This window comes from Schistocerca cancellata, chromosome 11, assembly GCF_023864275.1.
Source record: "Schistocerca cancellata isolate TAMUIC-IGC-003103 chromosome 11, iqSchCanc2.1, whole genome shotgun sequence".
NCBI classification, from domain to species: domain Eukaryota; kingdom Metazoa; phylum Arthropoda; class Insecta; order Orthoptera; family Acrididae; genus Schistocerca; species Schistocerca cancellata.
Window position 1 is genome coordinate 157,623,664 of NC_064636.1, and position 16,248 is coordinate 157,639,911.

Below are 16,248 nucleotides of genomic sequence, written 5' to 3' on the forward strand. Positions count from 1 at the left end.
AGGATGATGCTGACATGCATGCATATTAAGAGATTATCTCTTTCGCTCAATACGCTCAACAGCTGGAGAATCAGCCTGCTAAGAATCCGGCAACTCCCATAGAAGAGACCCAAACCTGCAAGTAATAGAGAGTCATGTCAATTTCAATAGGTAATAGTGATAGCAGTCATGCATAACCAAGAAAACAAGAGCTGTGACAGCAAAAAAGATGAGATATCTGAAACTTTTGGAATTTATACAACTGACAGTACTATCGTAGACATCCTACATAGATTAGAAAATTTGCAGGAAAACAAGGAAGATTTGAGCAGCTGCAATGAGGAGGTCATTTTTCCTGACAAACGAGTTGATGGAATTGATTTAAACCTGTGCAAACTGTTCAGAGAACAGATGGGGCCAAATGAACAAAAAATAGGTCAAAATCAGCATCATAAGACAGCATCTTTTAAGACTAGCAAGATATGTATGATTCTGATGAATTGTAAATAGAGAAAGATGAACAACTGGAAGAAAGATACACTCTCACAGTAAAATTTGTAGTGTCAATTTGAGCTAAAGAAAAGAAAACCAAATCTATCAGGAAAACAATGAAGGTGTAGTAAGCGAGGAAGTTTCCATAAACATGGCGAATGGGCATAACCAAAATGACACTGTAGAAGAGGATGCAGTCTCAGAATTTGTAGGCGTTGAGCTATGAGAGAAAGCAGAGGCGGATGGTAATGTATTGCGAATACATAGAAAGAAGGATCCTTTATTGTATGATTATATGATAGCGGAACAAACACTGGTAGCAGTTATTTCTGTAAAATATCTGGGAGTATGCGTGCGGAACGATTTGAAGTGGAATGATCATATAAAATTAATTGTTGGTAAGGCGGGTACCAGGTTGAGATTCATTGGGAGAGTCCTTAGAAAATGTAGTCCATCAACAAAGGAGGTGGCTTACAAAACACTCGTTCGACCTATACTTGAGTATTGCTCATCAGTGTGGGATCCGTACCAGATCGGGTTGACGGAGGAGATAGAGAAGATCCAAAGAAGAGCGGCGCGTTTCGTCACAGGGTTATTTGGTAACCGTGATAGCGTTACGGAGATGTTTAACAAACTCAAGTGGCAGACTCTGCAAGAGAGGCGCTCTGCATCGCGGTGTAGCTTGCTCGCCAGGTTTCGAGAGGGTGCGTTTCTGGATGAGGTATTGAATATATTGCTTCCCCCTACTTATACCTCCCGAGGAGATCACGAATGTAAAATTAGAGAGATTAGAGCGCGCACAGAGGCTTTCAGACAGTCGTTCTTCCCGCGAACCATACGCGACTGGAACAGGAAAGGGAGATAATGACAGTGGCACGTAAAGTGCCCTCCGCCACACACCGTTGGGTGGCTTGCGGAGTACAAATGTAGATGTAGATGTAGATGGTTGAAATGGAGAATGAAACCTCCAGATAATACTTTCACTATAAAGATGTGTCAGATATCATGGCAAGACCTTGCAGTTGAAAGATTTATTATGGGAAAATAAAGAAGACTGGAGGGAGGACATTAGGGTGCAAAACCATCATTCCCATTAAAGTACATGGACAGGAAATGTTTGTACTTTTGGATACAGGAGTGCAAATAACTACTGTTTCAAATGCTTTTTTTGAAATAAACGGGCACAAACTGGAAATTGAAAATATGCCAGTGGCAGGTATTAAGGTTACAGGTACCACAGGAGAGAGTAGCAAACTTATAAAGTACCTAGCATTATCAGACTTTCAGATATAGAGAGATATAGATGCGGGCTGAGCTGGCGACCCTTCGCTCATAGCTTCAGGATGCGTTGGCTTCCATCACACAGCTGCAGGCTGCTGCCAAGGGGTGTCACTGCAGGGGATCAGCCGCGGGGATGTGAGGGATGTCAAGCACCTCCCACGTGTTCTCTGATTGGTCCACTGCTGTGACCCCCCTCCCTGCCCCCCCTGGGTGCTGCCTGCACTGAGGTTGACCCCACACCCATGGTCGAGTGAGAGATCATTCCTAAGTCTGGCAGGCAGTGAAAAACTTTCCATGGGGCCGATCGTAGGGGCTCCCTGGTTTATTTGACGAACAGGTTTCGGGCGTTATCTGTGGCTGACGATGTCTCTGAGCCAGTTGCAGTCGTCCACCCAATTCCAGAGGAAGCTTCTTGGCCCGCAAGGTCTGGGCATTCACAGAGGGTGGGTTTGCTGGTAGTTGGGAGCACCAATGTCAGGCGCGTAATGGGGACCCTTACGAACATGGCTGCCAAGGAGGGGAAGGAAGCCAGTGTGCACTCTATGTGCATTCCGGGGGGAGTCATTGCAGATGTGGAAAGGGTGCTTCTGGATGCCATGAAGAGTATAGAGTGCAGCCAACTGCAGGTGGTGGCTCATGTCGGTACCAATGATGTGTGTCGCTTTGGATCAGAGCAGATTCTGTCTGGTTTCGGGTGGCCAGCAGAAATGGTAAAGACTGCCAGTCTTGCTTCCAAGATTCAGGCAGAGCTCACGATCTGCAGCATCATCGATAGAACTGACTGTGGTACTTTGATGCAGAGCCAAGTAGAGGATCTGAATCAGAGGCTCAGGCGGTTCTGTAACCATGTAGGCTTGAGTTGCGCCATCGGGTGGTGGATTTCCAGGTTCCGCTTAATAGGTTAGGAGTCCACTACACACAGGAGGCAGCTACATGGGTAGTGGGGGCTGTGTGGAAGGGACTGGGCGGTTTTTTAGGTTAGAGGGTCTCAGGGAACCACAGAAGAGGCGTCTGTCAGAAAGTGGGTAGGTAAAACACAGAAGGTAGTTGTAGAAATGATTGGTATTGTAGTTGTAAATTGTCGTAGCTGTGTTGGGAAAGAACCAGAGCTCCAAGCCCTAATAGGAAGCACTGAATCTCAAATAGTTGTAGGTACAGAGAGCTGGCTAAAGCCAGAAATAAGTTCAGCCGAAATTTTTTCAAATGATCTAACAGTGTTCAGAAAGGATAGATTAAATACAGTTGGTGGAGAAGTATTTATTGCTGTCAGAGGTAGTTTGCCTTGTAGCAAAATTGAAGTAGATAGTTCATGTGAAATAGTATGGGTAGAGGTTATACTTGACAATCAGATTAAACTATTAACTGGATTGTTTTACCGACCCCCTGACTCAGAAGACATAGTTGCTGAAAAGTTCAAAGAAAACTTGAGTCTCATTTCAAAGAAGTACCCCACTCATACAATTATAGTCGGTGGTGACTTCAATCTACCCTCAATATGCTGGAAAAATTATATGTTTAAAGCCAGCTGCAGGCATAAAACATCATACGAAATTGTACTGAATGCTTTCTCAGAAAATTATTTTGAACAATTAGTTCATGAGCCCACTCCAAGCGTAAATGGTTGTGAAAGCATACTTGACCTTTCAGCAATATATAATCCTGGACAAATAGTGTGTGTTGTGATGAATACAAGGATTAGTGACCACAAGGCAGTTGCTGCTAGGCTGAATACCGTAACACCTACAACCATCAAAAAGAAACGCAAAGTATATCTATTTAAAAAAGCTGATACAAATGCTCTTAACACCTTTTTGAGAGACAGTCTTCACTTCTTCCAATCTGATCACGTAAGAGTAGAAAAGTTCTGGAATGTTTTCAAAGAGATAGTATCAACAGCAGTTGAGAGATATATACCATATAAATTAATAAGTGATGGTACTGATCCCCCATGGTGCACAAAACAGGTCAGATCGTTGTTGCAGAAGTAACGAAAAAAGCATGCCAAATTTCAAAGAATGCAAAATCCCAAAGATTGGCAAAGTCTTACAGAAGTTCGAAATATGGCATGTACATCAATGCGAGATGCTTTTAATAATTTCCACAACAAAATTCTATCTTGAAATTTGGCCGAAAACACAAAGAAATTCTGGTCATACGTAAAGCACACCAGTGGCAAGACACAATCAATACCTGCACTGTGCAATAACAATGGTGAAGTCACTGATGACAGTGTCACTAAAGGAGAGTTATTAAACATGGTTTTCCAAAACTCCTTCATCAAAGAAGACGAAGTAAATATTCCTGAATTCCAATCAAGAACAACTGCCAAGATGAGAAACACAGAAGTAGATATCCTAGGTGTAACAAAGCAGCTTAAATCACTTAATAAAGGCAAGGCCTCCGGTCCAGATTGTATACCAGTCAGTTTCCTCTCAGAGTATGCAGATAAAATACCTCCATATTTAGCAGTTATATACAACCACATGCTCACAGAAAGATTCATACCTAAAGACTGGAAAATTGCTCAAGTCACACCAATACCCAAAAAGGGAAGTAGAAGTAATCCACTGAATTACAGGCCTGTATCACTAATGTCGATTTCCAATAGGGTTTTAGAACATATAATGTATTCAAACATTATGAAGTACCTCGAAGAAAATGATTTATTGACATATAGTCATCATGGATTCAGAAAATATTGTTCTTGTGAAACACAACTAGCTCTTTATACTCATGAAGTAATAAGTGCTACCGATAGGGGATGTCAAATTTATTCCACATGTTTAGATTTCCAGGAGGCTTTTGACACCATTCCTCACAAGCGTCTTCTAATCAAACTGCAGGCCTATGGAGTATCACCTCAGTTGTGCGACTGGATTCATGATTTCCTGTCAGAAAGGTCACAGTTCATAGTAATAGATGGAAAGTCATTGAGTAAAACAGAAGAAATATTTGGTGTTTCCCAAGGAAGTGTTATAGACCCTCTATTGTTCCTGATCTATATTAATGACATAGGAGACAATCTGAGTAGCCGTCTTAGATTGTTTGCAGATGATGCTGTCATTTAACATCTTGTAAAGGCATCAGATGATCAAAATGACTTACAAAATGATTTAGATAAGACATCTGTATGGTGCAAAAAGTGGCAATTGACCCTGAATGAAGAAAAGCGTGAGGTTATTCACATGAATACTAAAATAAATCAGCTAAATTTCGATTATGCGATAAGTCACACACATCTGAGGGCTGTAAATTCAGCTAAATACTTAGGGCTTACAATTACAAATAACCTAAATTTGAACGATCACATAGATAATATTGTGGGTAGAGCCAACTAAAGACTGCGATTCATTGGCAGAACACTTACAAGGTGCAACAGGTCTACATTAAGAGACTGCTTCCACCATGCGTGTCCGCCGTATTTTGGAGTATTTCTGTGCCGTGTGGGATCCGCATCAGGTGGGACTGAGGGATGGCATGGAAAAAGTTCTAAGAAGGGAAGCTCGTTTTGTATTATCGTGAAATAGGGGAGATAGTGTCACAGACATGATACGTGACTTGGAGTGGCAATCATTAAAACAGAGGCGTTTTTTGTTACGACGGGATCTTCTCATGAAATTTCAATCACCGGTTTTCTCCTCTGATTGCGAAAACATTCTGTTGGCACCCACCTACATAGAGAGAAATGATCATCACAATAAAATAAGAGAAATCAGGGCTTGCACGGAAAAATTTAAGTGCTCATTTTTCCCATGTACCGTTCGAGAGTGGAATGGTAGAGAGACAGCATGAAGGTGGTTCACTGAACCCTCTGCCAGGCACTTTATTGTGAATAGCAGAGTGATCACATATGTAGATGTAGATGTAGTTATGTATTTCTTGTGGTAACAGAATTAAGTGCCAAAATCATCCTAGGAATTGACTGGTTGATAAACTGAGCTCAAAAAGCTATCATATCTCATGCAGAACGTAGGTAGTTGGACATTCTGTTTGAATCAACCAGGGTGTTAGAAGGGAACCAGCTGAATTGTTCAGTGCATACAGTTGAAGGGAATTTTGGTTTAGGATTGAGGTATGAGTGGTACCCAATACAGAAGATGTTAGACAATGAAGGGAAGAGCCCAACTTACAACAAGCAGTGAATCATGCTGACAGGTTGTCTGTTACACAATGAGAGAAGTTATTCCAAGTGTTACAGGACAGTAAAGAAGTGTTTTCTGACAGGCCAGAAAAGGCAGTTGGATATGATCATCATACAGAAGTTATTGAGACTGAAACTTCTTTCAAGTCACCATACAATATTCCATTAGTTAAAAAGGATGCAGTACAAAAGGAAATGATTGCATGCTCAAATGGGGATAATAGAAGGAAGCAACAACCATTTTAACAATCCCTTAGTAAATGTTGGGAAAAAGGATAGTACCATGCGTGTTGTAATAGATGCACGTATGTTATACAGAACTGTCAAGAAAGAGACAAAACACCCTGAGAATATGGAAGATCTTTTGCAATGATTTAGTGGGGTAAAATTTATTTCAAGTTTTGGTATGGTGAAAGGATATTGGGAGGTGGCATTGAATGCAAAATTGTCAAAGTATATAGCTTTCCTTCTTGCTTGGAAATGTTATCAGACTATGGTGGTTTCAGTCAAGCTGAATACTTCAATTTTTGTACTCATATATGCACTTGACAAGATCTTGGGCTGCAAACTCAGATCACAAATAACAATATACACAGATGACTTAATTATTGTGATCAGGACTTGCTAGGAACATCCCAGAGGTATCCAGAACTCTAATTAGGAGAGAAATGACCCTGAGATTACAAAAGTATGATTTTGTTAGAAACAGAGATAAAATTTCTGGGGCATATAGTTACAGCCCAAGGTATAGAAAAAGATCCAGAGAAAATAAGAGCCACTCAAAATTGTTCAGTGCTCAGGACTCGCAAGAAGCTGAAGACAGTCATTGAATCATGCTCTTTCTATCGTAAATATGTGCTCAATCAAATATCTAACAGTCCACACCCGTATAGTCTACTGAATAAAAGTGGCGCATTCGTACGGGCTGACAAACATGTTGCAGCATTTAAGAAGCTGAAAGTAAGTTAAGCTGAGTATATTAAGTTGTGGTATCCAGACTCCAGTGTACCATACAATTTGGCTATGGACAGTTAGACTGTGGATTGTGGGTGTCAGTTTTTCAGATGATAGAAGCCACAGGAGGAAATACTCATTGGCAAACTGCTTTTGCAAGCTGAACCCTCAGCAAATACAAGTGTAACTATATGGTGTCCGAAAAAGAGTCCCTTGCCATAGTCTAGGCTTCTTGTGGGGGAACAAAACCATTATCCACACTGATCATAGAGCTTGACTCTCCTGAAGTACTGTCAATTGCTGCATAGCACACTCGCTTCATGGTCTCTGTTTTTACAGTAATTCAACATGGAAATGAGATACATCAAGGGTGCAGAGCATACTGTACCTGATGACCCATCACGACTGCCAGAGTGTAGTGGAACATCTCAAAAGGTGAGGTATACTGATGTGGCCTGTGAAATAAATTATTTAAAAAATTTAGAGGGAAAGTAAAGAGGATGTGTCAGAATGCTGATGAGATGCTGAAGTATGTTAAGGTCGAATTTGATGATGTAGATGTTGGGGTCATAGGCTCCTATGTAATTTATGAAGCAATATAACACAACAAGAAGATAAGTTGTCTGGGAATATTGTGAGTGGTCTCACAGCACATAGAAATGACAATTGATTATTTTCACCTAGCATTTGGTCACTATGGGACAAAGAAATGTAAAACAAAAAAAGTTGGAGTGTCTAATGTTCAACAACACGGGGCCATCGAATTATGCAAAGGGTAAAATCATGTGATCATTAAAAGTCAAAAGTGATAAATGCAACCAGTTGAAGGCCAATGTAGACAATGAAACCTAAGTAAGTACTAGAAATTGGGGCCTTGGACACTTTTGATCCACTCCCCAAGATAACAGAAGATTTTGTTTGTGGCAGTAGCTCTATTTTCCAAATATATTAAATCATATCAAATAAGGAAGGCTATGTCAAACAACTGAACAACACCTTTCACCAGGGTTTTAATTATCTATCATCATTCCCTGAAATGAGGGATATCCTACCTGAGATACTGCCCACACCTCCTAAAGGGGCTTTCCATCGCCGATCCAACCTCCACAACATCCTAATCCATCCCTATGCCACTCCAACCCCAACCCCTTCCCCTTCTCTGACCCTTCCAGACTGCTGCTTGCATCCCACGTGATAGTTGCATTCTGGTCCGAGATACTGAAGTTGTCAGTTGTATGTGCATGAAGTGTGCCTGTTTGTGCTTGTGAATGGTGAAGGCTGTGGCTGAAAGCTTTATGTAAGTGGCTCTCAACTGTGCCTGTCTGCAACTTGATGCATCCTCTTTACAGTAAGTGGCAATATGTCTTTTCCTACATTGTTCATACTTAAATATAAAAGTTAGTGGAAAGAATTATCTGAAGTTAAAAACATTCAGAGCAGTTTCAGTCAACAGTAGTATTGCACTGCTAACAAGTGTGTTAGGAATATTAAAATTTCAGTTTACTTTTCCATCTCGCATCTGAGTTTACATAGAAATGAAATTTCATTCACTCAGGTAGTTTTTCAATCAAACAAGTCAGTAAAGACATCTAAAGTTTCCTACAATTAATCCAAGTTTGAAACATGCAAAACTGCACAATAACCCTGAAGAAGTGGTTTGGTGTGGGGCGGCAGAGGGGTGAAGTGGACTGCGGTAGTTGTCATGGGGTTGTGGACCACTGCCACTGCGAAGAGGACAAAGCCTCTCTGTTGTTTATAGGCCCCCTGTTAACATACAATACAATATAACACAATACATTACAACACAAGGTAGGAGGTGCTATCGTGTACAAAAAGTATGGCAGTATTCTCCATAAGATTGAACCCCCAATCAAAGCTGTGCTTCAATGAAAAAGTTTGATTTACAATTTATTTTGTGCTTTATCCAAATTAAGTATTTTCTGAAGGCGCACATGACAAAAAAATGTATTATTTAGTAACTGTGTTACATAAAGTGTGAATATTATGAGGAGTATTTTGCTAATGCTCAACTGAGTGAAGTGACAGAAAAATACATTGTAGAACTCATGGATATGGGCCTGGTTTTTATGAACGAGTGGCGCATGACTGACCATAACAGCAAAAAATCACTGAATGTGCAGGTGTAGAAATAGTGTGTGGCTGCTAATTCTAACAAAGTTACCACAGTAAAATTTGAAATATTAACTAAATTTTGTCAATGCTAACAATAAACAAAGTCAACTGATCAGGTTAGGGGTAAAGAGAGCCAGTTGTACTTGACATTACAGGAACTGTAATTAAATTAAATAAACATCACTTATATTGTAGACGGAAGCGACACCAAAATAACAACACAGGAGCAACGTAAGTTGGGTTCATCATTCAGGGTACAACTCTACACCGCAAATTTAATTACATTACCAAATAATTTTTGTACCATTGCAAGGTGACAGTAATATCTATTGCACTTCCACTGAATTATCACATTAACGGGTTTTTGGCTGGTGTTGATTTATTGGTTTTTTCTTCAGCCAGGTGAGGGGAGTTCAGGTTCCAGCAGATGGCACACCCAGAATGATGAGAGGGGATAGCCTAACATCCCCATGGTTTAATTTACTTGCAGAACTAACAGAATTTGACATCAAAAGTGTAAAAATGCCCGGTTATGCTGACTACCTCACCACTGTGAAACTGGATGTAAACAATACAATTTTTTCCAAGGTTCAAGGTTCAAAATACAAGAGGCAATCTTTGACATACAGTTTCTGCATTTTGTGTTCTGTAATTAGGGTAGTACACTTCAAGGATCGAGAAGAGTGATCATTTCTGCAACTGTCAGAAAAAGCAGATAGTGCACATGATGAGTTTTTGTGGAGTGGCCAACCAGTCTCATACATACACTGGGAGAACGCATGCCTAAAAGAATTGGCTGTTGCAGCTTTGCACTGGGGTGGGAAATACAGCTTCACATCCCAGCAGTAAACCATGATTGTGGTCTTCTCTGGAAGTGATTACTCCTCAAAAGTGAGGAAAAGAGCTTAGTGGCAACCTCGTTATCAGGCAGGCCTTGACATACTCATCACATTAAATGGATCCCATGCTTCTCCAAGTGTTCACATAATTCCTTTGCAGCGTTAAGTTTTGGTGAAAAATTATACCTTGTAACATGTTTAGGCTCTTGTGGAATATTACACTAGCAGGTACATCACCAAGTATTTTTTATGAGAACCAAAGCCCATGACTGGGTAGGATTCATCATTTTAATTAAGATTTGTAATTTACTAAAGGAAGGGATTTCACCAAACAGATTTCCAATATTCACTAAAGAGAACACTGGTTTAGTTTGGAGAGAAGATCCTCCATCTGTTGGAGTGCAAACCAGGAATTGAGGGGAGTAAGTTTCTGTAAGCCACTCAGTTTTGTTTTGCTCCCACAATGTGTCATATCCAATGCATGTTTAATGTTCATGATCCACTCACTCTACAGAATATCTTATCACAATATGATGTGCAACAGTTCAAAGGTGGTTTATGATTTTCACATGAATTCATAACTTGGCAACAAAATTTCACTCTTGATGGTGCTCCATCTACTTTCTGCTCACACAACTTTTAACAAAATATTATGGAACTGACAATGTTTCATAGACTAAACTTTGAAATACTGTTAAAACATTCACTGAAATGGATAAGTACAGTTGATCTTCCGTACCTTCTCTAATGGTTATTACATTAATAAAATGCTGGAAAACCCATTCTGTATTTCATTACCTGTTATACGACCAATATTCGAACCATCATCAAGTGTGTGAAAATCTTTATATATGGAAGTAATTAAAAAACAATATTAAAAACAGAAGGTATAATCATAACTAATAGCAATAATATTATTTGTTGTGCTCAATACAAATACAATTCCATAATTTTCATGAGAAATATCCGAGTCTGGCATAGTTTCAAGGGGAATAAAATGAAATAAGAGCATACTTACAGGCAAAGCATTAGAGCCTTGACCATTACATAGTTTCTCTGGTTCATTGCTATTTTTCTCTTTGCTATTGTCTGCCACACGGTTTATGACTGATGAAGGAGTCTCATCTACACAAAGTACATTCTGTATAAGCACATACATACAATAGTTTAACCATGAACACAAACAGGTGAAACAAGTTATATTAACATGGTCAAATGTTTTAAGTACTTTCTTTTAACATTTGAATTGTTCATTCATGAGTCAACGAGGGACTGAAGCTTTGTAATGGAAACTACAGTTGTGAAACATGAAACATAGTATTTTGCTGCTGTGAGCCAATAAATTGATATGAGTCTGAAAATTTTCTGTGTAATAATTAGTACTTTAAGAAATTTCCTTTGGCATTTGGAGGTTGTGAGAGTACAGAACTGAGCAGAATCAAATGGAACTTTCATGATACTGTAATTGAAAACTACAGAAAAATGTTATTTATATGTACGAGGGTCACTCCAAAAGAAATGCACACTATTTTTTTTTTTAAATCCGTCTTTTATTCTACATGTTTGAAAGTTTTACAGTGTGTAGATACATCTTTTAGGAACAATATTTTCATTTCTCCACATAATTTCCATCCCTCTCAACTGCCTTATGCCATTTTGGAACCAGTGCCTGTATACTCCAGGGTAAAATTATGGACCAACCTGTTGGAGCCAATGTTTGGCAGCGTGCACAAGGGAGTCATCATCTTCAAACCTTGTTCCACAAAGAGAGTCTTTCAGTTTCCCAAAGAGATGATAGTCACATAGAGTCAGGTCAGGACTGTAAGACGGGTGTTTCAGTATTTTCCATCCGAGTTTTTTTTATCACTTCCATGGTTTCTTGACTGACATGTGGCCATGCATTGTCGTGTAACAGCAAAACATCCTGCTTTTGCCGATGTGGTCCAACACGACTCAGTTGAGCTTGAAGTTTCTTCAGTGTTGTCACATATGCATCAGAATTTATGGTGGTTCCACTTGGCATGATGCCCACAAGCAAGAGTCCTTCGGAATCGAAAAACACCATAGCCATAACTTTTCCAGCAGAAGGTGAGGTTTAATATATTTTTTTCTTGAGTGAATTTGCATGATGCCACTCCATTGACTGCCTCTTCACCTCGGGTGAAAAATGATGGTGCCATGTTTCATCACCTCCCACAATTCTTCCAAGACATTCATCTCCACCATTCTCGAACTGTTCCAAAACTTTGCTGCCTACTGTTTTTCTTGTTTCTCTGTGAGCCACTGTCAACATCCTGGGAACCCACCTGGCACAAACCTTTTTTAACGCTGACATTTTCAGTATTCTGCAAACACTTCCTTCGCCTATCCCAATGTAGCATGACAATTCATTCACTGTGATGCATCTGTCAGCAGTCACCAATTCGTCAACTCTCTGCTCATTGTCTGTAGTGTGTGCAGTACAAGGCCTGCTGCTGCGAGGACAATCCTCAATATTGCTGTGCCCGCTTTCATCATGTAACCTGCTTGCCTGTACTGCAATCAACAGCAGCATCTCCATACACCTTTTTCAACCTCTTGTGGATGTTTCCCACTGTCTCATTTTCACAGCACAGGAATTCTATAACAGCGCGTTGCTTCTGACGAACGTCAAGTGTAACAGACATCTTGAAGACATGCTGTGATGGTGGCACTCACGGAAACAGGTTGAACTAAGTTTGAAAAAATGGGAAGGATGTATCTACACACTGTAAAACTTTCACACATGCAGAATGGAAACCGTATTTTTACAAAAATAATGTGCATTTCTTTTGGAGTGACCCTCGTAGATTATAATCTTCATACTCTGCCAGAAAAATAATGCAACAGCCTCAGGAACTGGCAGAAGGGAGTAATCAGCATACACTGAAGGATCGTAGTGTTTGTGATTAATTTGACATGCACTTTGGTAGTCAGATGGTGCTCAAGATGTCTGTCTTTGTACCCTCTGTTTTGACTCTATAGGCACCAATTGTGCTGATTAAGGTGAATTGTGTCTGTAACATTCATTCTAGTGTACAATCAAACCCCAGAAATGAGTAAATACTCCTGTTGAACAGCTTCAGCCTTTCAAGCTTTCGGTTTTTCTATCACTGACAACATACAGTTGGTCTCCGAAGACGTTCCCTATCAATCATTGGAATCTTTGTTCTCATACTTTCCAGATATTTTTGAGGAGGGCCTGGGGCGTGTTTCAGATTTTGAAGCTCACTTAACATTGAAGGCGTCGGCTCGCCCGCGTTTTCTACACGCGAGGCAGATCCCCTTGGCTCTCCGCCCTCAGGTAAAGGAAGAGCTAGACCGGCTGACAGCACTAGGGGTCGTTCTTCCCATTTCTTCCAGTGAGTGGGCTTTGCCCCTTGTTATTGTAAGGAAGCTCTCGGGAAAATTACGTCTTTGTGGCGATTTCAAAGCCACCATTAATTCCCAATTGGTGGTGGACACCTATCCTTTGCCTCGTGCTGATGAATTGTTCTCTGCCGTGGCGGGTGGCCAATATTTTTCGAAAATTGATCTGTCGGAGTCTTATCATCAGATACCACTCGATGAGGACTCCAAATGGCTGGTGGTCGTCAACACCCCGTTTGGCCTTTACCAATACCAGCGGTTGGCCTTTGGAATATCCTGTGCACCGGCAATATTGCAGCGTTATCTTGAGCATGTCACGTAGACAATCCCTCATTGTATTAATTACCTGGATGACATAATTGTCACAGGCCGCAGCACGAAGGAACACTTGCACAACCTTCGCACCCTCTTTCTCAAATTCAGGTCTGTGGGCTTGCGTTGCAACCTGCATAAGTCAACCTTCTTCCAACCGTCCATTGAGTATGTGGGCTACACCATCTCTCGGCACGGCATCCAGCCAATAGGAAGTTTGGTCCAAGGTATCGTCAACCTTCCTTGGCCCGCTTCGCTGAAAGAGTTACAAGCTTTTTTAGGCAAGATAGCCTATTACCACCGGTTCATTCCCAGGGCTTCCACCATAGCCCACCCCCTGTACTGTCTTCTGCACAAGGGTGTTCCTTTTGATTGGTCACCTGCATGCGAGGGAGCATTCACCTTGTTGAAGGGCCTCCTCACGTCAGCCCCTTGTTTGGCTACTTTTGATCCCCGTAAGCCATTGGTCCTGGCTACAGATGCTTTGGAGTATGGGGTTGGGGCGGTCCTGGCCCATCGCAACGCAGATGGTTCCAAGCAACCACTGGCGTTTGCGTCGAAAACGCTTAGTCCCGCGCAGGCCCAATACTCCCAGGTGGGAAAAGAGGCTTTGGCCATTGTCTACGCTGTTACCAAGTTTCACCCTTTCTTGTATGGCACGAAGTTTCAGTTAATCACTGACTATAAGCCGTTAATATCGTTATTTGGCCCCGCCTCTCAGATTCCGGATAGGGTGGCCCACAGACTACAGTGCTGGTCCTTGTTCCTCTCTAAGTACCATTATGAAATTCATTTTCGCCCTACAGGACAGCATGCCAACACCGACGGTCTTCCCAGTCTTCCGGTGGGCCCGGATACTACGTTCGATCGAGAGGAGATTATGTGTTTTCAATTGGATGTGGCGTCCCACCAAGTGGTTGATGGCTTCCCGATCACTTGTTCTCGAGTCGCCAGGGAAACGGCAGCTGACCCGGTTCTCCAGCAAGTAGTTCGCCTCATTCAGCAGGGGTGGTCATCCCGCAGTCCGGGCCAGGCCTCGGACCCTCTTCGTAATTATTTTCTTCTACGAGACCGCCTCTCGGTCTTGGAAGGAGTTCTCCTTCTGGCTACCGATGATACAGCTCCTCGCATGGTTGTTCCTGCAGGTTTACAGCGGGAGGTCCTCACGTTATTACATGCGAGGCACTGGGGTGTTTCCCATAGTAAAACCTTGGCTCGCAGACATGTGTACTGGCCCGGTATTGACAGAGAAATTGAGCACTTGGTGGCCGCCTGTTCCCAGTGTGCGAGCCAACAAGCATCTCCCAGGGCAGCATTCTCTTCATGGCCGCCGGCAACCCAAGCATGGGAACGTGTTCACATCGATTTTGCAGGCCCGTTTCTCAATGGCTATTGGCTCATTGTCACTGATGCTTATTCCCGATTCCCATATGTGGTTCGCTGCTCCTCAACCTCTTCAGAAGTTGCAATCCTATTTTGCAGACCTTGTAGGTGCTTCAGTATTCGGCACGTTTGCTCTCCCCCCTTCCATCCACAATCGAGTGGGGAAGCCAAGCGCATGGTGCGCACATTTAAGATGCAGATGAAAAAGTATGTGCACGAATTTCCTGCGGAGGAAGCATTGACGTTTTTCTTGACGGCATACCGGACCACACCAATGGGAGAACGCAGCCCCGCAGAGCTCCTCCATGGGCGCCAACCTAGGACTCTGCTGCACCTCCTCCAGCCTGGTCCTCGCCAGTCTTCACAAAATGGAGTACCTGGCGTTCCGCTGGGTATGTCGTTCTGGGCCCGTGGGTTTGGTCACAATCCACGTTGGATACCGGCGGTGGTCCTGCGCCGAAATGGCCGCCGGCTCTATACCTTGCAGGCGGGGGACCGGGTGGTACGTCGTCACCAAAATCACCTACGTCCACGTTCGGGCACACACCCTCCGACCTCCTGGACACCGGCTTCCCCATTGTCGGCACCCGTGTTGGTTTCACAGGGGACGTTACCTCCTAACCCTGCTGTGACTCTGCCGCACTGCAATGGTTCTCAGCCTTAGCAGCCTCCAGTAGCTCCAGCACCGGCATCGCCATCGTTCAAGATGCCCCAGCGAGAGCCGGCTCCCCTAGCAGGCCCGGTTTCTCAGGAGGCTGGTTCACCTGTGGTGGTCCCTTTCCCTTCGTCCTCGCCACTGGGTCTTGCCCCTTCCGAGGTGGAACAGGATCTGGAGTTCGACAGCTTGTCGCCCATTCTGTCACGGGCTCTGGTTGTGGGACGACGGGTGCCTCTTCGTGTGGGTCACTTCCAGCCGTATTCGAAGGTTCCGGCTCGAGGGTTGGCAGATCCCTTCGACTCCGGCCTTCCAATGGATGTGGAGGTCATCGCTCCTGCCTGACGATCCACCTTCTGACGCAGTGGATCACAGTGGCTTCACCCCCCAAAGGAGGAGGAGTGCAGTAGCCACCAGGAAGATCGCAGGAAGCGCACATTGGCACGGCGCGTCATGGACGGTAGTGCCGCAAGAAGAGGCCCGTCCACCAGAGGGCACGTGAGAATTCGGACGCGACCTCTGCCGGCATAACAACAACAACAACAACTCTGGCAGCATGGGCCGTGCCGAGTCAGTTAACATCGGGCATGCCTAGGACACAGTTCCGATCTACGCTAAGTGAAGTGCGACGTAAACGTGAACAGTGTTACTACATGCTGTTTCTGTTCACCCTAATCTTCCATCCTACAACT

The 16,248-nt window shown here is 42.8% G+C and overlaps 1 long non-coding RNA gene across 1 annotated transcript in view; it reads right to left on the reverse strand.

The window, feature by feature from the left end:
* The window catches only part of LOC126108572 (uncharacterized), a 38,036-nt gene that overhangs the window by 7,215 nt on the left and 14,573 nt on the right, over window positions 1-16,248 (reverse strand). Inside the window, exon 2 of the long non-coding RNA XR_007523554.1 lies at window positions 10,838-10,944. This is a non-coding gene — a long non-coding RNA (uncharacterized LOC126108572). The remainder of the gene's footprint in view (window positions 1-10,837; window positions 10,945-16,248) is intronic.